Raw genomic sequence first — 26,217 nt, forward strand, 5'->3', positions numbered from 1 at the left:
AGGGTCTATTCTCCGCTTGACTAGCAGCCCAATAAACAAAGGAATGTCCCACGATCCAGACAAATCGAGGAGAAGGACCTACAACGAAAATAACATACAACCATAACTGTTGCCACTTGTTTACAGCAAATGGGGGCGCACATAAAGCCGGTACCGACCCGACTGCCAGCGCCCCAAACGCTTGACCACCTCTGCGGGGAAGCCCAGCTGACTAGCCTGCGTGGCAGCCCCGATTCGAAATGAGTGCGTGGTGTACAAACCTGGAGACAGCCCAATACTAACCACACCTGCCCGGAGGACCCTGGCGAATTGAAACCGGCTGAGTGATGACCCATCCCGGTGTCGCAACAGGGACCCCGCCTCCGATCCACGAACCTCCAAGAATTCCCTCAGCAACCGAACCGGACAAAACCGCTCACCAGTAGCCTGAATTCGCACCAATGCGCCCTCTCCTGCCTGATCGGTCTTGGACTTTCGAACGAGCAACGTCACGTCGCCCGTCGATACCCTGAGATCAGTGATTTGCATGGCACCTGGCGCTCGTGTACTTGGAGCCACCAGCTCGCCTATCCGAAGGGCCGCAAAGAAGCAGAGAGCAAAAGCGGCCCGGAACAGGAGAACCTCGTAGGCCGAGACACAAATCTGGGGCAGACACTCCAGGAGTCTGCCCAAGATCTCGTAGGAGATTGGACGCCGAGAGTCCCGCTTACGGCCCTTCTTCCAGCCCTTCATAACCCGCGAGACGCAGAATGCCTTGGTAGCATCCTGCCACCCACACCACTGGAACAGAAAAGACAGTGCCGCTAACGACCTCTCGGCCGCTGCTGCCGACTTACCCTCCTCGCAGAGTAACTCCAAGAAGGCCAGAGTCGCTCCCGGCCTACCTTCTTCCGAAGACGCCTCACTGCCCTTGCAGACATCCCTCCATTTCCGCCATACCGCAGAATACGACCTCCACGTCGACTCAGATAACGACTCCCTCACCAACCGGCTCAAATGGTGGAAACCAGGTCCCATATGCCCGCCGGGCACGAGGTGCCAGTCCGCGCAGCCTCGGGAGCCGCCACTCGAAACCGGTCCCACTGAAACCGAGAGAGAGAGTCGGCTATAATGTTCTGCTCCCCAGGCACATGGCGCGCAACCAACCACAAATTATGTGCTAAGCTAAGTAGTACCAGGCGCCTAAGGAGCGACAACACTGGAGGCGACGAAGACGAAGATCGGTTGATCACATGGACCACACTCATGTTGTCCGTGTGCACCACCACCTTACGGTTCGACAGCTCATCACCCCAGAGCTCCACCGCCACCACAATTGGAAAGAGCTCCAGAAACGTTAAGTTACTCACCAATTCAGTCTCTAGCCATTGGCGGGGCCAGGCTTCCGCACACCACCGCCCTTGAAAGTAGTCCCCGAAACCCACGAACCCAGACGCGTCAGTGTACAATTCCAAATCCGTGTTGGACACCGCCGGGCGCAGCCAGCAGGATTGCCCGTTGTACCTACCCAGAAATGAACTCCAAACTTGCAGGTCCTCTCGATGCCGTTGAGTAATCCGAATAAAGTGAATCGGCTGCCTGACTCCGACCGTCGACAACGACAAGCGACGGCAAAAGGCCCTGCCCATCGGCAATACCCGACAGGCAAAGTTCAGATGCCCTAACAAGGCCTGTAACCGCCGCAGCTGTACTTTTTTGGCCCCTTTCACCGAATCCACCAGCCGAAGCAGGTGATTTAGTTTCTCGTCCGGCAAACGGAAAACCATACTCCCCGTGTCCACCTCAATACCCAAGTAGGACAGGACTCCCACTGGCCCTAACGTCTTCTCGACCGCTATTGGCACGCCAAAATCCGCCGCAACGGCTCGAAAGGAATCTAAGAGCACCACGCAGTCATCCGACTCCCGTGGGCCCACAAACAGAAAATCGTCTAGGTAATGCGTTATCGACTCTATCCCTGCAACCCGAGCGACCACCCATTCCAAAAAAGACGCAAACATTTCAAAGTAGGAACAAGAGATAGCGCAGCCCATTGGCAAACACATATCATAGTAAAATGAACCTTGGAACCGACAACCCAACAGATGAAAACAGTCCTGGTGGACCGGGAGCAGTCGAAAAGCAGACTCGATGTCCGACTTAGCCAACAGCGCTCCCTGCCCTGCCTCCCGTACCAACTCTAAAGCTCGATCAATCGAGGCGTATCGAACGTGTGACTCTTCCTTGCCAATGTCATCATTCACCGACCCACCCAATGGGTAGGACAGGTGGTGAATGAGACGAAAGGATCCCGGCTCCTTCTTAGGAACCAACCCAGCGGGGACACCCGCAAATTGGGAAATGGAGGCGTGTCAAACGGACCGGCCATCCTACCCAAACAAATTTCCTTCCCCAACTTATCCCCCAGAATAGCCTCTTTTCCCACAACCGAACGCAGGTTGTCCGCCAGCGAAGGGGAATCCGAATAAACAAACAGAATCCAAAACCCTGTCGAAAACCCCTCCAGCAGAACCCCTGCATCCTTACGCCTAGGGTACCGGTCGAGCCAAGGGCGCATCCTTAGCACGCTCACTGGCGTCCTCAGCTCTAGGGAGATCTTCCCTACTGGGTCTCCCCCCGTGCTTGCCCTTCTTGAAGCATCGCAGCTGGGTGGGCCCCTCCACAATGAGAGCACTCGTGCTTGAAGCGGCAGGATCCAAACCACTTGCACTGACTCTCACTGTAGAGCCAGCAGACTCCCCTGCGCTGCCCAGCCGGCGCACTGGACGGCGCGCCGGCTGCTCCCGGAAAGGGGGACGGACGACTGGGGGTCATCAGCAAGAGCCACAGGCTCCCGTCCTGGACCCCAAAGTCCATACCTGAACACACCGCCATCTTCTGGCGAAATTGTTGGTCATAACGAAACCAACATTGACCCCCATAAACTTTGTACGCCCCCCATATTAGGTCTAAATACCCAAATAACGCTGGTGCCTTCTCAGGGAAGGCCCGCGTCAGCACACTCGCGAAAATGGAGAACCCTTGAAGCCAGTTCCCAAACGTACGCGGCAGATGCTTACCTCTATCGCCGTCCGCCGAATCCCCCCAGCGCGGTCGATCCACTGACTCCCGGTCCGGGGGGACCAGGGACAGTAAATCCACGTACTCACCTTTAACAATTTTTTCCTTAACCTCCAGAGACACATGCATCCCTAGTGGGGACAGCTCACAACCTGGCAAGCACCCCTGTGCCCTACCTACGCGGGCATGCAACTGACCCCTATCCTGGTCATGGGCCTGGGTGGGAAAAGGAACAGAAACTGGGGACACCAAGGAGCCCACCCCTGGAAGCCTATCTAAAACAGCTCTAAGTAACCCCAGTACTTCCTGACCCCTGAACTCACTACCCACACTATCCCCAGCTAGCGCATTCCAAGCGCTGGCGCAACACTCACCGCTGGCCGGCTGAGGATGCTGGGCATCACCTTCCTCCGAACAGGAACTGGATCCTGATGACTGGGGTGATCCACGATGCTTGCACTGTCGCCTCTCCTCCCTCCGGCTGCCCTCCTGGGTGCTGTTCGCGTGGTTCCCGGCTCACTTCCTGCCGGAACCACGCTGGAACGCAAGGCCTGTGACGGCCGCACTCTCCTGCGCGGTGCCGTCATGTACGCGCCTTGCGTGCTGACGTTGCTTCCGGCCGCGTCCACGTCACGCACCGAACGTGCTGACGCGACTTCCGGGCGGGCCGGAAGAGAAGCGCGCGGGGAGCGCGATCTTCCCGCCCTTTCTTCACCCTGGATTCCGCCGCCATCTTGGGCCTGCACACCGACGCCATCACTCGCACGGATCCTCCTTCTCCCGGGTACCGGACACCGAATCCGTTGCGCGGCCGAGCCGCCACTTCTCTCCCTCCTCTGGCACCGAACAGGACTTGGAGAAAGACGCGACGGAGGCCTAGATCTCCTGGCCCTCCGTCCGTCTCGGGATGCAGATTGACCGGCCATCTCATCCTGGGGGACACTCCTCACGCCCGACACCAGCTCCTCCATGGCCCCTTGTCCGTGGGTCTCCAGGTAAGATTGCAGGAGTCTCTGCAATGCAGCTCCAGTGTCAGCCTTGACAGCCGCAATCTAACTGTTAATGTCTGTATAAATTCACCGTTTAGGTGATAATCAATTTTTTTTTTATTTTTTTTTATCCTAAATGTTTTCTTCTTCGAATTGCAGGGCCAGTCAGGTGAGAAAAAACAGTCAGGAGCCCTCACTTATCCTGCTGACTGGTGAGTCCCCTCCCTCTCCCTTTCCTTAAGAACCACAAATTTATCCATTTTAACCCAGCCTCCAATCTTGGGCAGCAGTCATGCTCCCCCTTCCTTACTGTTCCAGGGGGAAACTCATACTGCCTAATACATCCATCTGTACACACATATTGCACAATACATACATCTATACACATATATTGCCTAATACATACACCCATACACACACACTGCCGAATACACACACACACACACACACAAATACTGCCTAATACCAGACATCCCAAGTCTCCCGGTAGTCCTGGGAGACTCCCGCATGTTGAATGCAGCTCCCTGGCACCCGCAGATCATACACAATATACCGGAAATCATGATTTCACTAGGGCCCCGATGTTTGCTGGCCCATTAAGAGCCGGGCCCCTGTGATATCAGCTGGCGGGGAGGAAGTGATGACAGCCTATCACTTTCTCCCTGCTTCACACAGAGCTGCCGCCCGGGAGGAGGCAGCAGCATGGAGGCAGAGCAAAAGGCTGGAGTGAGCTGCTGCTGCATGCTCACCCCCATCAGCCTCAGCCAGCAACAGAACTCTCAGCAAGCCACCCTCCTGGACACAAAGGTAAGCTAACAGGAAGGTGGCTGCAAATCTATAAAGTATGACTTGTGTGCATGTCAATATCAATATGTGCGTGTATATGAGTGTATGTTTATCTGTGTGTGTGTGTATCTGAGTGTATGCATCAGTGTGTATATCTCAGTGCCAGTGTGTGTGTGTATCTGAGTGTATGTGCCAGTTTACGTTTCAATGTCTGTATCTGCGTGTCAGTGTGTATGTGCCAGAGTGTGTGTGTATATACAGTACGTGTATCTGTGTGTGTTGGTGGAGCGGGGGTGGCGCTGTAGCTTGTGAGGCCACCTCCCTGAAATGCATTTTTGCGTTTTTACATACATTTTACGTTGAATATATAATGTATAGCTGTGATAATGTTTTCATTCATTTGTTGGGATTTTATTTAGAATATTGTGGGATTTAATTTATGGGTTTAATTTTAATAAAGGATCACTATAGTGTCAGGAAAACAAACCTGTTTTCCTGACACTATACAATCCTAAGGGTCCCCCTCCCTCTGGGCTGAAGGGCTTACTTTAATCCAGGGCCGGGCTCCCTCTGTGCTGGTGGCCTCTCCTTCCCCCGCCGCCGACAGCTCCCGAGTGGAGCCGCGTGCGCATTCAAACAGTCCATAGGAAAGCATTTCTCAATGCTTTCTTATGGACGTTCTGCACGCTGGATGCGATTTTCGCATCCAGCGTCGCAGAAGCGCCTCTAGCAGCTGTCAGGAAGACAGCCACTAGAGGTTGAATTAACCCTGCTATGTAAACATAGCAGTTTCTCTGAAACTGCTATGTTGACATTTGAAGGGTTAAAACCTGAGGGACCTGGCAGCCAGACCACTTCATTGAGCTGAAGTGGTCTGGGTGACCAGGGCCGCCATCAGGGGGTGACAACCATAACACACTTAGGGCCACCCGATGGGCCCCCTCCTTCAGGGGCCCGGTCAGCGCTGTGGCCGTGGTATAGCGCGTCCGGGCCCCTTTAAAAAAAAAAAAAAAAAAAAGCAGCCGCAGCAAGTGCTGCTGGGAGGAAGTGGTCACTTCCTCCCAGCTCACTCCGCGTGGGAGGAGCGCGCGCCCAGCCGTGAAGAGGGAGAGCCAGGCAGTGAAGAGGGAGCCGCGCCGACTCCCATCATCCTCAGCCACCCTCCTGCAAAGAAAAGGTAAGAGACAGGAGGGTGGCTGGGAAATGAGCTGTGTGTGTGTTTGTATGCATGTATTTGTCTGTCTGTCTGTCTGTCTGTCTGTGTATGTATGTATGTGTGTCTATGTATGTCTATGTATGTTTGTCTATGTATGTATGTCTGTCTGTATGTATGTACGTCTGGATGCATGCATATCTGTGTATGTATGTATGTCTGTGTGTCTGTCTGTCTGTCTGTCTGTGTATTTATGTATGTCTGTGTGTCTGTCTGCCTGTATGCATGTGTGTGTATGTATGTCTGTGTGTGTGTCTGTATGCATGTATGTGTATGTATGTCTGTATAAATAAAAAAAATCACCGTAAAAGTAAAGTGTGTGAACCCCAGGAGCTGGCTAGTGACTAATAGCTAAAAATCTGGTGAATCAACCTAATTGGTATAAAATATAGTGGAAAAGCAGTGAGTGATTACTATGCCTATGCCTAAAAATGTCGAGAATAAGAAATAAATAAAAATAAGGATAGGAATAAAATAGGAATGAAGATACAAATAAGAAGAAAATTAGTAAACAAAATGTGAAATAAGTAAAAAATAAGTGCTGTACCTATAAGTACTAAAATATTGCTGTAAGCAATAAAGGGGCAGTGATAGAGGTAGATGTAAAGTGGATAAAAGAAAAGAGGAAAGGGTGGGTGAAGATACAGGTCTGAGATATAAGTAATCCTTTCATGTATGTCTGTCTGTGTATGTCTATGTATGTATGTGTATGTATGTATGTCTGTGTATGTATGTCTCTATGCATGTGTATGTCTGTGTGTGTATGTATGTCTGTGTGTCTGTCTGTATGTCTGTCTGTCTGTCTGTCTGTCTGTATGCATGTATGTCTGTGTGTATATGTCTGTATGCATGTCTGTATGTATGAATGTCTGTATGCATGTATGTCTATGTATGTATGTATGTATGTCTATGTATGTCTGTCTGGATGCATGCATGTCTGTGTGTGTGTATGTATGTATATATGTGTGTGTATGTCTATGTATGTATGTCTGTCTGACTGCATGCATGTATATGTATGTCTGTGTATGTCTGCATGCATGTATGTCTGTCTGTCTGTATGTATGTCTATGTATGTATATATGTATGTCTGTATGTCATTATATATGTATATATGTATGTCTGTATGTCAGTATGAATGTACGTCTGCATATCATTATGAATGTGTGTATGGATGTCTGTATGCATGTATGTGTATGTATGTCTGTATAAATAAAAAAAATCACCGTAAAAGTAAAGTGTGTGAACCCCAGGAGCTGGCTAGTGACTAATAGCTAAAAATCTGGTGAATCAACCTAATTGGTATAAAATATAGTGGAAAAGCAGTGAGTGATTACTATGCCTATGCCTAAAAATGTCGAGAATAAGAAATAAATAAAAATAAGGATAGGAATAAAATAGGAATGAAGATACAAATAAGAAGAAAATTAGTAAACAAAATGTGAAATAAGTAAAAAATAAGTGCTGTACCTATAAGTACTAAAATATTGCTGTAAGCAATAAAGGGGCAGTGATAGAGGTAGATGTAAAGTGGATAAAAGAAAAGAGGAAAGGGTGGGTGAAGATACAGGTCTGAGATATAAGTAATCCTTTCATGTATGTCTGTCTGTGTATGTCTATGTATGTATGTGTATGTATGTATGTCTGTGTATGTATGTCTCTATGCATGTGTATGTCTGTGTGTGTATGTATGTCTGTGTGTCTGTCTGTATGTCTGTCTGTCTGTCTGTCTGTATGCATGTATGTCTGTGTGTATATGTCTGTATGCATGTCTGTATGTATGAATGTCTGTATGCATGTATGTCTATGTATGTATGTATGTATGTCTATGTATGTCTGTCTGGATGCATGCATGTCTGTGTGTGTGTATGTATGTATATATGTGTGTGTATGTCTATGTATGTATGTCTGTCTGACTGCATGCATGTATATGTATGTCTGTGTATGTCTGCATGCATGTATGTCTGTCTGTCTGTATGTATGTCTATGTATGTATATATGTATGTCTGTATGTCATTATATATGTATATATGTATGTCTGTATGTCAGTATGAATGTACGTCTGCATATCATTATGAATGTGTGTATGGATGTCTGTATGCATGTATGTCTGTCAGTATGTCTGTATATATGCATGTATGTCAGTCTGTATGTATGTCTGTATGCCATTATGAATGTATGTGTGTATGGATGTCAGTGTATGTATGTCTATCAGTATGTATGTATGCATGTATGTGTGTGTGTGTGTATGTATGTATGTGTGTGTGTGTATGTATGTTGGTGTCTGTATGTATGTATGTTTTTTATGTCCTCATGCATGTGTGTCTGTATGTATGTTAGTATGTGTCTGTCTGTCACTATGTATGCCTGTGTGTATGTCTCAGTATGTGTGTGTCAGTATGTATGCCTGTATGCATGTGTGTCTGATTCAGTATGTGTGTCTGTTGGTATGTATCTGTGTCCTTTTGTATCAGTGTGTGTGTTTGTGTCTGTGTGTGTATTCCTGTGGGCGGTATTTGAAGGCGGGGCCCAGACCCCGAGCTGAGTTAGGGGCCCCAAAATTTCTGGTGGCGGCCCTGTGGGTGACTATAGCGTCCCTTTAATGTTACAGTGGAACCTGTCTTACAGGTTCAGTGTAAGTAAAACATTTTTTTCCTTATCTATAAAATGTATTATGAATATAATGGGTTGCATGGTCACTCACACACTCTTCAGTAAGCGCACATTGTCACTTACACACTCTCACTAACACACACTATTATTAAGTATACACACAACGTCACTGACACACACTATTACGTATACACACAGTCACAAACTCTCACTAATGCACACTATTATTAAGTATACACACAATGTGACACACTCTAACACACACTGATAAGTATACACACAACGTCACTGACACACACTAACACACACTAGTATTAAGTATACACACAATGTCACACACTCTCACTAACACACACTCTTATTAAGTATACACACAATGTCACTGACACACTCAAAAACACACACTCTTACTAAAGTATACACACACAATGTCACTCACACAAGTTTACAGTCACACTTTATACACAAACACACAAACATACACAATATGATCAGCCCCCTTAGGCTCCATGTGGGCAATACCTGTGCAGGTGCTGTGGAGGAGGATCCATTCTCCAGCCTGCAGGAAGTCTCCCCTTCGTGTCTGCTGGGGGAGCAGGAGAGCAGTGCACAGAGAGCACAGCCTGCTTCCTCCTCCCTCCTCCCTCTAGTCTGTCCGGGATTCCCCTGCCTGCAGGATCCAACTGCTCAGGGGCTGGGCTCTCAATAACCTGGAGGGAGCCCAGTGAGCAGTAACTTCATCTCAAGTTGGGGGGCACAAAGGGGGGCACAGTCTGATCTAGGGGGGGCCATGGCCCCCTCTGCCCCCCCCCCCCCCCCTAGTGACGCCACTGGTATAGTTTAATTTGCAAACCAAGCAGTTCCAATATAAGGCACAATTCTGTATGTTGGAGTAGATAAGCGAGCCTGCTCAGCACAACTCAGGGTGCGGTTTAGTACGTGATTTGCAAGCAAGAGAGGCCCCTACTAAGCATTTTAAAACATTGTACAGAAACAGCTTCAATGTCTGTAACTGATGTAGAATTATTAAAAACCTGTATTGAACCTGTGTCTGAATTTTTGCACTAACTCCATTTTAACCCACATTACATGACAGACCCTCCATTTTGTCCACATTACATGACAGAATTTCCTAACAGCATTTAGTGTAATGAATAGAGACTGTATTTTCTATAAAGACATGACTAACCCCGGAATTGCTGAATCTCCTGTAATTTGCAACATAGTATAATCTGAAGGCCATGAGAACGCCGGCCTAATGAAATGTTCTATTCATAAAAGAACCTTGCACCTGACCACGAGTCTGACATCACTAACTGCCCAAAATGACGCTCAAGCCCCCCTTCCCACCGAGTAAGCCTCATGCTGGGAGAGATGGCGCTTGAGCCATCTGTCCACACCCGTGTCCAGAACAATACCACCTCCCGGTGGGAGGACACCTAGCTAGTCACTCAAATCCCTGAGCCAATTAATAATATTGATGGGTGGACATTGACATAGCCACTTAACATTTAATCCAATTAATGATGTTTATTCGTTATTATCTGATATTCAATGATGATGTCATTCTGCTCTTATAATGGCCTGCAAGCCTGTTTTTTGCCAGATGCCATTACATTTTCTGAAGTTATTTTTAACCTGAACTGCATGTGTCAGTGTGAACTTACTTCTGCGTATACGCAATTTAATCATCTCAGATTTGGACAGGAACAGATAGACATTTAAACATATTTGTTTATTTCTAAATTAATCTACATCAATTTGGCGCATCCAACGTGAGGCTTGGGTTATGACCTATCTGGCAGCCGTCCAAGAAGACCTGGGTAGGTGAATCCCAGGGGAAAGATGGAGATTGATCACCTCTAAATACACGGTGGAGACTGACTGCAGCAGCCCGGTATGTTTCTTTCCCCTTTGAGATTTATCTATTCAAGTGTCTGTGACTGCTGCCAAGAGGACATCAAAGACAGGTAATATCTTGCCCAGAGAGCCTATACCTTATTTGTTAATACTTTTTACCTGCATTTAGTCTATCTGTTGCCTGGGTGTGTTTGTATTGGCCTGTTTTAGCTTAAGTGCCCGGGTAGAGTGTTTATCTGTGTACCCCTTTTGGGATAAAGGGGGGTGGACCTGTGGTAGTTTGCCTGGGGGTCCTCTGTTTGTCTGTTTACCCCTTTTGGGATAAAGGGGGGTGGACCTGGGGGGGTGTGCCTGGGGTCCTCTGTTGCCTGTTTACTCCTTTTAGGAGCCACATGGCTGTGGCTGTAGGGAAAAAGGGGGGTGGACCTGTGGAAGTTTTCCTGGGGGTCTTCTTTGCCTGTTTACCTCTTTTAGGAGCCTCGTGGCTGTGGCTGTAAGGAAAAAGAGGGTGTTGGATCTGTGGAGGTTGTGTAGACTCATAGCTTCCTGGGGATCCTTCTGGTGTCACTTTGATAGCCTAGCTAGCCTCATTGTGCACATAACTCTGCTTGCAGAGAGGTGGTACCCTCCAGCTTCGAGCGCTGAGGCTGGTGGCATTCCAATTGTTATTTGTGGTGCGTGGATTCGGGCAGGCATTGCTGTCTCCATCACCACTGGGTAGTTTGACTTATGAGTGGGTTCATAGGGGCGCTACGGGGGTGAGGATAGAGGTGGCCACACTTAGTGGACTGCTGTAACGAGGGAGGCATATGGATTTCGGGCCGGTGTCAGTCGTTATCCTTGGCCGCTGGTAGTGAAACTTACGAAAGTTGTTTTTCCGAGCGGGGACACTACGAGGTTGAGGGAGGTGACTTTGGTCACACGAGTAAAGGAAAGGGATTACTGTTGATTTTATTTGAACTGTGATGCATGCACTGTATTTCAATTGTATTGTTGTTTTTGTTTAAATTGGGAGTCATTCAAACTCCTGTGTCTGTCTCTAAAATTCCACTTTACTTTTTACCTTTTCTATACTTCCTGTGTTATATACACTATCCTCTCCTATTTCTCTTGTGAGAGAAGTGATTGGTCACACACTTCTCACCCCGCTCCAATCCGTGGCTACCACCTCGGGTACACGGAATTAGTGACTAGTCTGCGTTTTGGGAAGATGCACTTGGAGGGACACACCCTTTCAGGTGGCAGACGACCATTGTAGACACTCTGTTTAAAACCTTTTTCCTCTATACCTGGGACGCCTTTTATAGGGGGAATGGAACAGGGATTAGAAAAGCCCAATAAAGGGCTGGCTAGCGCGTGTGATCTAGTTGAAGATAGAGATTGCTAAGGTGTGTAAGATTGCTGTGCCTTCATGTGGTAGATTGCAGCCAGAGAGGTGGCACAGATTGTTAACAGAGAAGAAAGCAAGCTTACAGATAATGATTTGCTTCATACAAGCAGAAGCCTGGTGCAGAGTAGTAGTAGTAGTACAGATTCAGCAGGAAGGTTGGGTTGAGGAAGAACTAGATCACAAAGGGTTAAGAATGTATGTATATCATAATAATTGTTTTTGTATTTTGTGTTAGCCATTACCCTGGTAGAGGGTGGGAGTTTTGTATTGAGTTTCACTGAGAGTATTACTAAATGTTGTGTTTTTGTGTCTCTTTGCTTTTGCAATAATTGTAATGCAACTATCCTTCTGTTTTGTTACTGTCCTTCCAGCAGTGACATGGTTAAACCGTATGCCTGTAAATTCTCTTGCCTGTCTCACTCTTCCCCTTTCCCCCCCCTCCTTCTCTCTCTCTCTCTCTCTGGCTTCTGGCTGGAGGGGGGGGGGCATGCTTGCTCTCTCTCCCTCCTGCTTCTGGTCTCCGTGTGCGGAGGTTCGGGGGGGGGGGGGGGGTCGCATGCTTGCAGATTCAGATTTGTTTCTTCCGTAGCATTATATATGTATATATTTGGACGTGTTAAGTGATTAATGGCTGGTGAATGATGGGGGAGGTTAGTTGCATCCCGTGAGTTTATTTTTGCACCATGTTATTTCAAAGCTTCACGGGCTGTTAAATGTATAATGTTTTCATTTGTCTTATTTAATCCGTCAAGTCTGTCCACAGTTTGGTATTTCATTTTGCCGAACAGGATGTTGCTTCTCTGATTTATTTTATTAGGCTATAACTATAACCGGGCTAAGTGTAAAGCTGAAATGCCCTAAAAGAAAATGGCCCCTAGAACAAAAGAAGGTTGTCCTTAAGTGCCCTCACTCTGCCCTTAGTGATGTCAATTCTGGCCATTCATGGCTGACGAGATCTACTCCTACCACGCTCATCCTATCCTAAGACATGCTGTCTTCCTTAATTCCCACATATTATGAACAAAAAAGATACAATTACTAAAATAATCCTGCTATTAGTTTCCCTATATCAGGAAAGTGTCTGTGACAAGTGATGGTTAATATGTAGATAGAATATATATATGTATCAATTCACGTGTAAGTAACAAGTGTGTTTTAACTTTGTGTAAAAAAAAATTGATAACATGCTGGAAGAGGGGTTATCTTAAAGAACATTTACTAAAAGAAGTTTCTAATAAACAAAGATTTCTTGAACAAATGGTGATACAATTAAGGATTGGTCTAAAAAAAAAAATGTCTTGATCTAATTGAAAAGGAACCAGTTAACATTATAAGCATAACTATTAACAAATAGATAAGGTGGAAGTGTGTTCTAATCTGTCTTTATTGGATATTATTTGCCTCCAAGTTTAAAGACTGACTAATAGTGTTGTCGCGAACCCGAAATTGACTTCAATGGGCAGGCGAATTTTAAAAACAACAGGGACTCTTTCTGGCCACAAAAGTGATGGAAAAGTTGTTTCAAGGGGACTAACACCTGGACTGTAGCATGCCAGAGGGGGATCCATGGCAAAACTCCCATGGAAAATTGCACAGTTGATGCAGAGTCTGCTTTTAATCCATAAAGGGCAGAAATCACCTAACATTGACACCTGTCCTCAAAGCCCAGCCCTGATACACACTGACAAAGAGCAGAATAGAGACTGTTCCCCCTACATAGGGTCACTTGGCAGATATGGATTGACACCTGTCCTCAAAACCCCTGATACACACTGACACAGAGCAGAATAGGAACTGTTCCCCCTACATAGGGTCACTTGGCAGATATGGATTGACACCTGTCCTCAAAACCCTTGATACACACTGACACAGAGCAGAATAGAGACTGTTCCCTGTCCACAGAGACCATGATACACACTGACACAGAGCAGAATAGGGACTGTTACCCCTACATAGGGTCACTTGGCAGATATGGATTGACACCTGTCCTCAAAACCCCTGATACACACTGACACAGAGCAGAATAGGGACTGTTCCCTGTCCACAGAGTCCATGATACACACTGACACAGAGCAGAATAGAGACTGTTCCCCGTCCACAGAGACCATGATACACACTGACACAGAGCAGAATAGGGACTGTTCCCTGTCCACAGAGACCATGATACACACTGACACAGAGCAGAATAGAGACTGTTCCCCCTACATAGGGTCACTTGGCAGGTATGGATTGACACCTGTCCTCAAAGCCCCTGATACACACTGGGGGGAGCTACTGTCCTCCCCAACCCCTGCGCGGTGGGTGGGGGCCATAAATCACAATGGGGTGACCTACTGTCCTCCCCCCCTCGGCCCCCACCCCTGCACGGTGGGTGGGGGGCATAAATCACAATGGGACAGACCTACTGATAGGAGTGGAGTATTGTTCATATCAGTTTAATACCTTCCGCGTCTCCTATCAGTGGACGTGTAAATGGCAGAGATTTTTAATTGTTGAATCACCTCCCCTTTTTAGTCCAAGGTGGGAAGATGCTTAGACCACTGGTATATTGGTGCCATCTTGGAGGATTTTAATTTTTGGTTTGGTTTTTGAAGCCACAGTGCTGCATCAGTGGGCCTAAAAATTAGGCATGTATACATGCCTGAAAAATTTGGTATTGTTGCAGCCGCTGCTGTAGCAGCGGCCAGAAAAATTGATGTTTGTTTCACAGGCAGAAAGTGCCCTAAAACATGGCGGCTTGAACCCTAGTTGGTGGCGGATAAGTCACGCAAGTCAAACGTCATTCAGAGCTAAAATACAGCAGCGTGTGGACCATTTTTAGCCCAAGGCAGCTCATCTCATCAGGCCTTTTTTAATCGAATGTATCGCCCAGTGTCAGTCCCTTCGGGATCCATCCCTCATTCATCTTAATAAAGGTGAGGTAATCTAGACTTTTTTGACCTAGGCGACTTCTCTTCTCAGTGACAATACCTCCTGCTGCACTGAAGGTCCTTTCTGACAGGACACTTGAAGCGGGGCAGGCCAGAAGTTCTATCGCAAATTGGGATAGCTCAGGCCACAGGTCAAGCCTGCACACCCAGTAGTCAAGGGGTTCATCGCTCATCAGAGTGTCGATATCTGCAGTTAAGGCGAGGTAGTCTGCTACCTGTCGGTCGAGTCGCTCTCTGAGGGTGGATCCCGAAGGGCTGTGGCGATGCATAGGACTTAAAAAGGTCCGCATGTCCTCCATCAACAACACGTCTTTAAAGTGTCCTGTCCTTGCCGGCGTGGTCGTGGGAGGAGGAGGAGGATGACTTCCACCTCTCCCCCTGTTAGATTCCCGTTGTGCTGTGACATCAACCTTATACGCTGTGTAAAGCATACTTTTTAATTTATTTTGCAAATGCTGCATCCTTTCCGACTTGTTGTAATTCGGTAACATTTCCACCACTTTCTGCTTATACCGGGGGTCTAGTAGCGTGGACACCCAGTACAGGTCGTTCTCCTTCAGCCTTTTTATACGAGGGTCCCTCAACAGGCAGGACAGCATGAAAGACCCCATTTGCACAAGGTTGGATGCCGAGCTACTCATTTCCCGTTCCTCCTCCTCACTGATGTCATTGAAGGTATGTTCTTCCCCCCAGCCACGTACAACACCACGGGTACCAGATAGGTGACAACGAGTACCCTGGGATGCCTGTTGTGTTTGGTCTTGCTCCTCCTCCTCCTCCTCAAAGCTACAATCCTCCTCTGATTCCTCTTCCTCACAATCCTCTTCCAGCGTTGCCGCAGGACCAGCAAGCGATGCTGATAAGGCTGTTTCTGGTGGTGATGGTGACCACAACTCTTCCTCTTTCTCTTCATGCTCATCTACAGCCTGATCCAGCACTCTTCGCAGGGCACGCTCCATGAAGAAAACAAATGGTATGATGTCGCTGATGGTGCCTTCGTTGCGACTGACTAAGTTTGTCACCTCCTCAAAAGGACGCATGAGCCTACAGGCATTGCGCATGAGCGTCTAGTAACGTGGCAAAAAAATTCCCAGCTCCCCAGAGGCTGTCCTAGCACCCCGGTCATACAAATATCCATTAACAGCTTTTTCTTGTTGGAGCAGGCGGTCGAACATTAGGAGTGTTGAATTCCAACGTGTCGGGCAGTCGCAAATCAAGCGCCTCACTGGCATGTTGTTTTGCCGCTGGATATCTGCAAAGTGCGCTATGGCCGTGTAGGAATGCCTGAAATGGCCACACACCTTCCTGGCCTGCTTCAGGACGTCCTGTAAGCCTGTGTACTTATGTCCAAAGTGTTGTACGATCAGATTACACACATGTGCCATGCACGGCACATGTGTCAACTTGCCCAACTTCAATGCCGCCAACAAATTTGTTCCGTTGTCACAAACCACTTTGCCAATATCCAGTTGCTGCGGAGTCAGCCACTTTTCCACCTGTGCGTTCAGGGCGGACAGGAGTGCTTGTCCGGTGTGACTCTCTGCTTTCAAGCAAGTCAAACCCAAGACGATGTGACACTGCCATATCCGGGATGTGGAATAGTACCTGGGGAGCTGGGGGGGGGTGCCGTTGATGTGGAGCAAGACGCAGCAGCAGAAGAGGACTCAGCCGAGGAGGTTATGGAAGAGGATGGAGTAGGAGGAGTAGAGGAGGTGGCAGCAGGACTGCCTGCAATTCGTGGCGGTGTCACCAACTCCTCTGCAATGCCACGCATTCCTTGCTTGTCAGCCGTCAGCAGGTTTACCCAATGCGCAGTGTAGGTGATATACCTGCCCTGACCATGCTTTGCAGACCAGGTATCAGTGGTCAGATGGACCCTTGCCCCAACACTGTGTGCCAGACATGCCATGACTTCCTTTTGCACAATCGAGTACATGTTGGGGATTGCCTTTTGTGAAAAGAAATTCCGGCCGGGTACCTTCCACTGCGGTGTCCCAATAGCTACAAATTTTTTGAACGCCTCAGACTCAACCAGATTGTATGGTAAAAGCTGGCTGGCTAATAGTTCGGACAAGCCAGCTGTCAGACGCTGGGCAAGGGGGTGACTTGGTGACATTGGCTTCTTACGCTCAAACATGTCCTTGACAGACACATGACTGTGGGCAGATGAGCGGGAACTGCTCAAGGCGGGAGACGGAGTGGCGGATGGTTGAGAGGGGGCAAGAAGGACAGCAGTGGTTGACGTGGCTGAAGATGCTGGACCAGGAGGAGGATGGCGGCTTAGAGTAGGCGTGCTGCTTGTACTCATGTGTTGATTCCATAGGCGTTTGTGATGTGAGATCATGTGCCTACGCAAAGCAGTTGTACCTAGGTGGGTGTTGGACCTCCCACGACTCAGTTTCCTTTGGCACAGGTTGCAAATGGCATCGCTGTTGTCAGAGGCAGACACACAAAAAAAATGCCACACTGCTGAGCTCTGCAATGACGGCATTCTGGTGGTGGACACAGCATGCGTTGATTGGCGTGCTGTCGGGCTGACCCCGGGTGCCGATGCATGCTGTCTGACTGTGCCACTAGCTCCTTGCGACGACCCCCCCCTGCTTCCAACTCGTCTCTGTAGCGGAGAGCCGATCTTGCACAGCTATTCTCCACTAGAGATTCCAGTGAGGCTCAGGAACAAGGTGATGTTAAGTCTATAGGCAAGGTTTCCAGCAGGTAAAGTAATACAGCAGTATCCCCATCGCAATCCCAATAACTGGACGACACACAGTTTCAGGAGTAGACTGACAAGCTTTATTCCACAGTTCCTTATAAAGCCCTCTCCCATGCAAGGGAGGAGGTTCTAACACTTAAGACATTATCCAATCTCTAAGTAGTAACCTCCCACAGATCTCCTCCCCTCCTCTAGCATCATAATCCCCTTATTGTGTACACAGTTTTCCCCGAGTTTTGGATGTACCCTAAATACTTGGGGTACATCCACAAATCCAACATCCCCAGATAGCTCTATTCTGGGGGACCAACATACTTAAAAATTAGCCCATTCGGATGAATGGTTCGTGAGATATGGGGTTCCAAAGATTTGACCGACCGCATGGGTAAAGTATCCGAAAACAGTTCCATGCATTTTGGCCCTGCGGTCGGTCACAAACAAGGGAATGAAAACAGGCGAATTGCCTGTGTTATAGAGCCTGGAGAGGGTTTGAATGAATTCCCTTGTTTATGGGGCTCTTTCTACCGAACGGCGGGTCATTCGGTAGTTTCCATACGAATTTCTGGAAGTATGGAGGTCTCAGCGGTGTTTGCCTAGTCAAGTGTCCGATTTTAGTTCCAGACACTCGACGGCAAAACACCGCTGTTCGGTAGTTTAAGATGGCCGCCGCCACGTGTTTGTTTCCCGAATGGCGGCCACCCAGAGGACAAAGACCACACTGCACTGATTGCCAATTACCTGTTTGCAACATTGTTGCAAACGGTAATTGGAGGCACACTCATTCCTGGGTGGTCTGGTTGTTCGGTAGTTTCATTCCCTTGTTTTATTTGAATGATTCTACCGAACAACTAGAGGAATACAATTCTTTACATACATTTAACTGTCATTATACCCGGATACCATGCTTTCTATACATGTACATACACATTAAACCAGCCATATGACCAAATACACTTATTCTCATACATGTCGTGGGACAGCCCGGTACCAATCCGCTACACTGCTCCCCCTTGCCCACAAGCCGGCATACACAGTCTGATCCAACACGGATCGGCTTGGGGATGTCCGGGGGCTCACGGATCATTTCTCTAAGTCAGTTTGTCTTGACAACCCGTCAGCATTTCCATTCTGCTTACCCGGCCGGTACTGGATATTAAAGTCAAAAGGCTGTAGCGCCTGGCGTTGTCTCCAGCCACCCGGTTCAGCCAGACTAACGGGTTGTGATCCGTGAGCAAGGAAAAGGGCTGTCCATATAAATAGGGTTGTAGCTTCTTTAGGGCCCACACCACAGCCAGGCATTCCTTTTCGATGGCGGCGTAGCTTACTTCTCGAGGTAACAGTTTGCGACTGATGTAAGCCACTGGATGTTCCCCGCCATCTGCCCCGACTTGACTCAGTACTGCCCCCAATCCAAACATAGAAGCGTCTGTGTGAACAAGAAAACGTTTAGTTGGATTGGGAGCTGCCAAGACAGGGGCATTTATCAGTGCATTTTTCAATTGTTGGAATGCCTGCTCACACTCCGGGGTCCAGTTTACTTGGCGGGGAAGGTTCTTACGGGTCAGGTCAGTGAGGGGTTTGGCCAGGGCGCTATAATTGGGAACAATTTTCCGGTAATACCCTGCAGTCCCTAGAAACGCTAAAACCTGGGTCTTAGTCCTAGGGGTGGGCCACTGGGCTACAGCCTCTACTTTGGCGGGTTCGGGTTTTTGTTTACCGCACCCTACTCTATGTCCCAGGTATTGTACCTCAGCCAGGCCGATACTACACTTGGCCGGCTTCAAGGTCAGACCTGCTTCCCTTATCCTATCTAGTACAGCTCCGATGTGAGCTAAGTGTTCCTGCCACGTATTGCTAAAAATAGCAATATCGTCCAGGTAGGCACATGTATAGTCCTGGAATCCATCTAGGAGTCGATCCACCATCCTTTGGAAGGTGGCTGGGGCGTTTTTCATCCCAAATGGCATGACCTTAAACTGGTACAAGCCAAATGGGGTGACAAAGGCCGACTTCGGGATGGCATCTGGGGCCAGGGGGATTTGCCAATACCCTTTACACAAGTCAATAGTGGTGAGGTATTGGCCCCTGGCCATTCTGTCCAGTAACTCGTCTATCCGGGGCATCGGATAGGCGTCAGATACAGTCTTCTCGTTCAATCTCCTATAGTCCACGCAGAAGCGTGTCGTACCGTCTCGCTTTGGTACGAGGACTACAGGAGATGCCCAAGGACTGTCTGAGGGTTCAATCACCCCCAGTTGGAGCATTTCGTCGATCTCCTTACGCATGTTTGCCCGTACCGCTTCTGGAATGCGGTATGGCGTCTGGCGCATGGGTAGTTGCCCTGGGGTCTCGACCCGGTGAGTTGCCAGAGGCGTGTATCCAGGTACATTAGAGAACGTGTCGCGTTTCTCTTCCAATAGTTGCTGTACCTCGATCCGCTCCTGTGGGCTCAGCCGATCTCCCAGCGTAACCTCCCCTAAATCTCCGGACAGCTGCCCATCCCCCAGCAAATCGGGGAGGGGTAAGCTGTCAAACTCTTCCGTGTTAGGGGCACAGATGGCGGTTACCTCCTCAGTACGCTCGTGGTAGGGCTTCAGCATGTTCACATGGAGCATGCGTCGCCCCCCAGTCCCTGTGCAGGGGCCGATAATATAGGTGGTATCGCATCTTTGCTCCACCACCTTATATGGGCCCTGCCAGGCGGCCTGTAACTTATCATGTCGGACAGGTTTTAAAATTAGTACCTTCTGCCCGACCTGAAAGCTACGGTCCCTGGCTCCCCGATCATACCATGTACGCTGGCGGGTCTGGGCCTCCTGAAGGTTTTCCCGTACCGTCTTGGTCAACGCTTCTAGGCGGTCCCGAAAGGCCAACACATATGGTAGGATGGGAGTGCCATCTGTGCTCCGGTCTCCCTCCCAATGCTCTCTAATAAGATCCAATGGGCCTCGGACCCTCCTTCCAAACAATAATTCAAACGGGGAGAACCCTGTGGATTCCTGCGGCACCTCCCGGTATGCAAATAGGAGGTGCGGCAGGAATCGTTCCCAGTCCTTGTGGGTCTCTGCGAAGGTTCGGAGCATCTGCTTCAAGGTACCATTGAATCGTTCGCAGAGCCCGTTCGTCTGGGGGTGGTAAGGGGCGCTGATAATAGGCTTAATGCCACAGATCCTCCAGAGGTGTTGGGTGAATTCTGCGGTAAACTGGGTACCCTGATCCGAGATAATCTCCCTGGGTAATCCCATCCGGGAGAATATCCGCATGAGGGCATCCGCGACCGTCTCAGCGTGGATGTTGGTCAGAGCCACTGCTTCTGGATACCTGGTGGCATAATCTACGACCGTTAAAATATACCGTTTTCCTGACGGGCTAACTTTATTGAGGGGGCCTATCAGATCCACCGCTATTCGGCTAAAAGGTTCCTCTATTATGGGTAAGGGGTGAAGTTTAGCCTTCCTGCGATCCCCCCTTTTTCCCACTCTCTGGCAGGTATCGCAAGTCGTGCAATATCTGCGTACTTCCTGGCTAATCCCTGGCCAGAAGAAACTCTGGGTTAGTCTGTACCTGGTGCGACTAACCCCTAGATGTCCGGATAGCGGAATATCATGCGCTATCCGGAGTAATTCAGCCCGGTACCGCTGTGGTACCACTAATTGTCTCCTCGCTATCGGGTCTAACCCCGTAATCTGTTTGGTTGTTTCCCTGTATAAAAGTTGTTTATCCCAGATAAACTTCTCTCCCTCCGCCCCGGGGGAACCCGTGCCAACCTTGTCCCTATACACCTGAAGCGTGGGGTCTGTTGCGACTTCAGCTACAAATTCATTAGGTGGAGCCCAGGGGACACATTCTAGAGGGGGGGTAGGGTTGCTTACCTGGACCTCCGGCAGTGTGTTGTGGTCCTGGGTGCGGGCCTGTTGTCGGGTGACTACAGGGTTGACCTCTCCTGTGGTGGGTGACTGGGGCTCAAAAGCAGAAGTGAGCCTCCCCAGATCGTTCCCCAATAAAACCTCCGCCGGTAAATGTGGCATCAACCCCACCTCCACTTCCCCTGCCCCCGCTCCCCAATGTAAATGTACCCTTGCTGTAGGTAGCCGGTACACTGCTCCCCCAGCTACCCGGACGGCAACAGTTTTGTTCAGTTTTGCCTGATCTGAAATCAGGTGGCTCTGTACCAAAGTGATGGTGGCTCCCGAATCTCGTAATCCCCGGACTGCTGTACCATTCAGATATACCGTCTGTCGATGGTGACGTAGATTATCCACATTGGCCTGGACCGGATCTGCCTCATGCAGTACCTCCCATTGTTCCACAGTAGTAATGGGGACTGCGGAACCATATGGGGTGGTGACTAGGTCCTGGTAGTGGTGGGCTGCGGCCGCCCTGGGTGGAGGTGGGCCTGGACGAATCCAGGTGGAACGGTCCCGTAGCTGTGGGCATTCCCTTTTATAATGTCCCCACTTCTGGCAGTGATGACAGGGGCCAGCGGTGGGTTGTCGGAACCGGGGCTGTGCAGCGGGTGGTGGAGGTGGTGGTAGCGGTCTCGGTGGAGCTGGGGTGTAGTTGTTTCCCCCGAATGTTTTAAAGGTTGCTTTTGGAGCTGCAGGTTTTTGTGACCTGCGTGCATCCAGGTAGTCATCCGCTTTCCTAGCCGCCTCGGTAAGGGAAGTAGGATTTCTGTCCCTTACCCATTCCTGGACCTCATTGGTTACTCCCTCATAGAACTGCTCCATCAGCAACATTTGTATTACATCCTCCATAGAACGTGCCTTGCTAGCTTGCACCCACCCGAGCGCTGCCCCCTGTAATCGGCATGCCCACTCTGCGTGCGAGTCCTTCTCTGTTTTCTTTAGATCCCGGAACCTCCGCCGGTATGCCTCGGGTGTTATAGCATACCTGGCGAGTATAATTTCTTTCACTTTACTGTAATTCCTTATTTCGTCATTAGGTACAGTCCGATATGCCTCTGCTGCCCTCCCGGTTAACCTTCCGGCCAAAATAGGTACCCAGTCCTCTGCGTTAATTTTATGCAGTGCACACAGTCTTTCAAAGTCTTGCAGGAAAGCGTCTATATCTTCCTCTGCCTCCACATATGTTTTAAAAGCCTGGTATGGTATTTTAGGCTTACCTTCCTGTGGCACATTAATTGCAGAGCTTTGTTCTGGTGCCTGTGTCCTTAGGATGAATTCTTGTACCTCGGCCATTGTCCTGGTAACAATTTCTGTTGGGGGGTTTTCCCCATAAAAGGATAGCCTGAACTGAACCTGCCTCTGGAATTCCGATCCTTGTGGTGTTCCTCCCGGCTCCCTCTGTGCCGGAACTGAATCGCCCTCCATTCTGTACTTTGCCATGAGTTCTGTAACAAGTACTGCTTTCTTCTTATTGCTGGCTTGTATACCCCTTGCCTCTAGGAGGTCCTTTAGCGTGGAGCGTTTTAGCGCAGAAAAATCAATCTCCATCCGTACTCCATTTACGCTTGTTCCTCTGTGAGTTTGGATCCCAGCGCTGCCAACCAATGTAGCGGAGAGCCGATCTTGCACAGCTATTCTCCACTAGAGATTCCAGTGAGGCTCAGGAACAAGGTGATGTTAAGTCTATAGGCAAGGTTTCCAGCAGGTAAAGTAATACAGCAGTATCCCCATCGCAATCCCAATAACTGGACGACACACAGTTTCAGGAGTAGACTGACAAGCTTTATTCCACAGTTCCTTATAAAGCCCTCTCCCATGCAAGGGAGGAGGTTCTAACACTTAAGACATTATCCAATCTCTAAGTAGTAACCTCCCACAGATCTCCTCCCCTCCTCTAGCATCATAATCCCCTTATTGTGTACACAGTTTTCCCCGAGTTTTGGATGTACCCTAAATACTTGGGGTACATCCACAAATCCAACATCCCCAGATAGCTCTATTCTGGGGGACCAACATACTTAAAAATTAGCCCATTCGGATGAATGGTTCGTGAGATATGGGGTTCCAAAGATTTGACCGACCGCATGGGTAAAGTATCCGAAAACAGTTCCATGCATTTTGGCCCTGCGGTCGGTCACAAACAAGGGAATGAAAACAGGCGAATTGCCTGTGTTATAGAGCCTGGAGAGGGTTTGAATGAATTCCCTTGTTTATGGGGCTCTTTCTACCGAACGGCGGGTCATTCGGTAGTTTCCATACGAATTTCTGGAAGTATGGAGGTCTCAGCGGTGTTTGCCTAGTCAAGTGTCCGATTTTAGTTCCAGACACTCGACGGCAAAACACCGCTGTTCGGTAGTTTAAGATGGCCGCCGCCACGTGTTTGTTTCCCGAATGGCGGCCACCCAGAGGACAAAGACCACACTGCACTGATTGCCAATTACCTGTTTGCAACATTGTTGCAAACGGTAATTGGAGGCACACTCATTCCTGGGTGGTCTGGTTGTTCGGTAGTTTCATTCCCTTGTTTTATTTGAATGATTCTACCGAACAACTAGAGGAATACAATTCTTTACATACATTTAACTGTCATTATACCCGGATACCATGCTTTCTATACATGTACATACACATTAAACCAGCCATATGACCAAATACACTTATTCTCATACATGTCGTGGGACAGCCCGGTACCAATCCGCTACAGTCTCCTCCTCCTCTCTGTCTCCCCATCTGAACTTTCGCCCTGTTCTTCTTCTTGCCGAGCGGGCACCCATGTGACATCCATGGACGCATCGTCATCATCAACCGCTTCGCTTGTATCTGACAACTCAGAAAAGGAAGCAGCAGCGGGTACAACATCATCATCATCACACCGTACCTCCATGTGTTTAATGCTGCCTGCCTGAGACATATCCCTGTTATCTACATCCTCTAGCAATAATGGTTGTGCATCACTCATTTCTTCAAACGGGTGTGTGAATAACTCCTCTGACATACCAAGTAAAGCGGCTGTGGTGCTAGTTTTGGTGGTGGCGGCAGGCGGGTGAGTGCTATCTTGAGAGGTGCCTGAAGCTAAGCTGGAGGAGGATGGTGCGTCAAGGTTCCGAGCGGAGGCTGTACAAGATTGGGTGTCCTGTGTTAGCCAGTCAACTATGTCCTCAGAACTTTTCAAGTTCAGGGTACGTGGCTTCCGAAAACTGTGCATTATTCTCGGGCAAAAGCGAATCACAGCACCACGACCATCCCGGCCCCTGCGGGGTGGCCTGCCTCTGCCTGTCATTTTTGGGGGGATTAGTGGTACTATGCGTGCAAGCTACTGTGTGACCAGATATGATTGGCAATGTGAACTGTAACAGTTCTGCAGAGCACACACTGTAGGCCTAAGACACCCGCTTGAAGACAAGTAACTGCTATTCAATCTATAACAGTAAAAAATAAATTTTGGTTTTAAAAGCACGCTATAGAGACACCAGATATGATTGGCAATGTGCACTGGAACAGTTCTGCAGAGCACACACTGTAGGCCTGAGACACCCGCTTGAAGACAAGTAACTGCTATTCAATCTATAACAGTGAAAAATAAATTTTGGTTTTAAAAGCACGCTATAGAGACACCAGATATGATTGGCAATGTGCACTGGAACAGTTCTGCAAAGCACACACTGTAGGCCTGAGACACCCGCTTGAAGACAAGTAACTGCTGTTCAATCTATAACAGTGAAAAATAAATTTTGGTTTTAAAAGCACGATATAGAGACACCAGATATGATTGGCAATGTGCACTGGAACAGTTCTGCAGAGCACACACTGTAGGCCTGAGACACCCGCTTGAAGACAAGTAACTGCTATTCAATCTATCACAGTGAAAAACAAATTTTGGTTTTAAAAGCACGCTATAGAGACACCAGATATGATTGGCAATGTGCACTGGAACAGTTCTGCAGAGCACACACTGAAGGAAGGACTGACAGAGCCGCTTGAAGACAAGTAACTGCTATTCAATCTATAACAGTGAAAAACAAATTTTGGTATTAAAAGCACGCTATAGAGACACCAAATATGATTAGCAACTGTCAAAGCACGCTGGAACAGGTCTACAGAGCACACGCTGAAGTAGGCCTGACACCCAGACGCTTGCAGACAACTAACTGATCTTCTATTACAGTGAAAAAAAATGATTTCTTTAAAATCTAAAGCTTAAGCTATTGTTAAAACAGATATGAGTGGTGGCACTGACTGTGCAAATGGGCAAGGCATCCAACCTGACACAGAAGCTGGCAGGCAGGCAACTGCTCTTCTATTACAGTGAAAAAAAATAATTTATTTTAAATCTAAAGCTTAACCAATTGTTAAAACAGATATGAGTGGTGGCACTGGGCAAGTGGGCACAGTATCCAATGTGAACCTCACACAGAAGCTGGCAGGCAGGCAACTGCTCTTCTATTACAGTGAAAAAAAATATTTATTTTAAATGTAAAGCTTAACCAATTGTTAAAACAGATATGAGTGGTGGCACTGACTGTGCAAATGGGCAAGGCATCCAACCTGACACAGAAGCTGGCAGGCAGGCAACTGCTCTTCTATTACAGTGAAAACAAATTATTTATTTTAAATCTAAAGCTTAACCAATTGTTAAAACAGATATGAGTGGTGGCACTGGGCAAGTGGGCACAGTATCCAATGTGAACCTCACACAGAAGCTGGCAGGCAGGCAACTGCTCTTCTATTACAGTGAAAAAAAAAATATTTATTTTAAAT

Source organism: Pelobates fuscus, chromosome 6 (assembly GCF_036172605.1).
Source record: "Pelobates fuscus isolate aPelFus1 chromosome 6, aPelFus1.pri, whole genome shotgun sequence".
Taxonomy (NCBI): domain Eukaryota; kingdom Metazoa; phylum Chordata; class Amphibia; order Anura; family Pelobatidae; genus Pelobates; species Pelobates fuscus.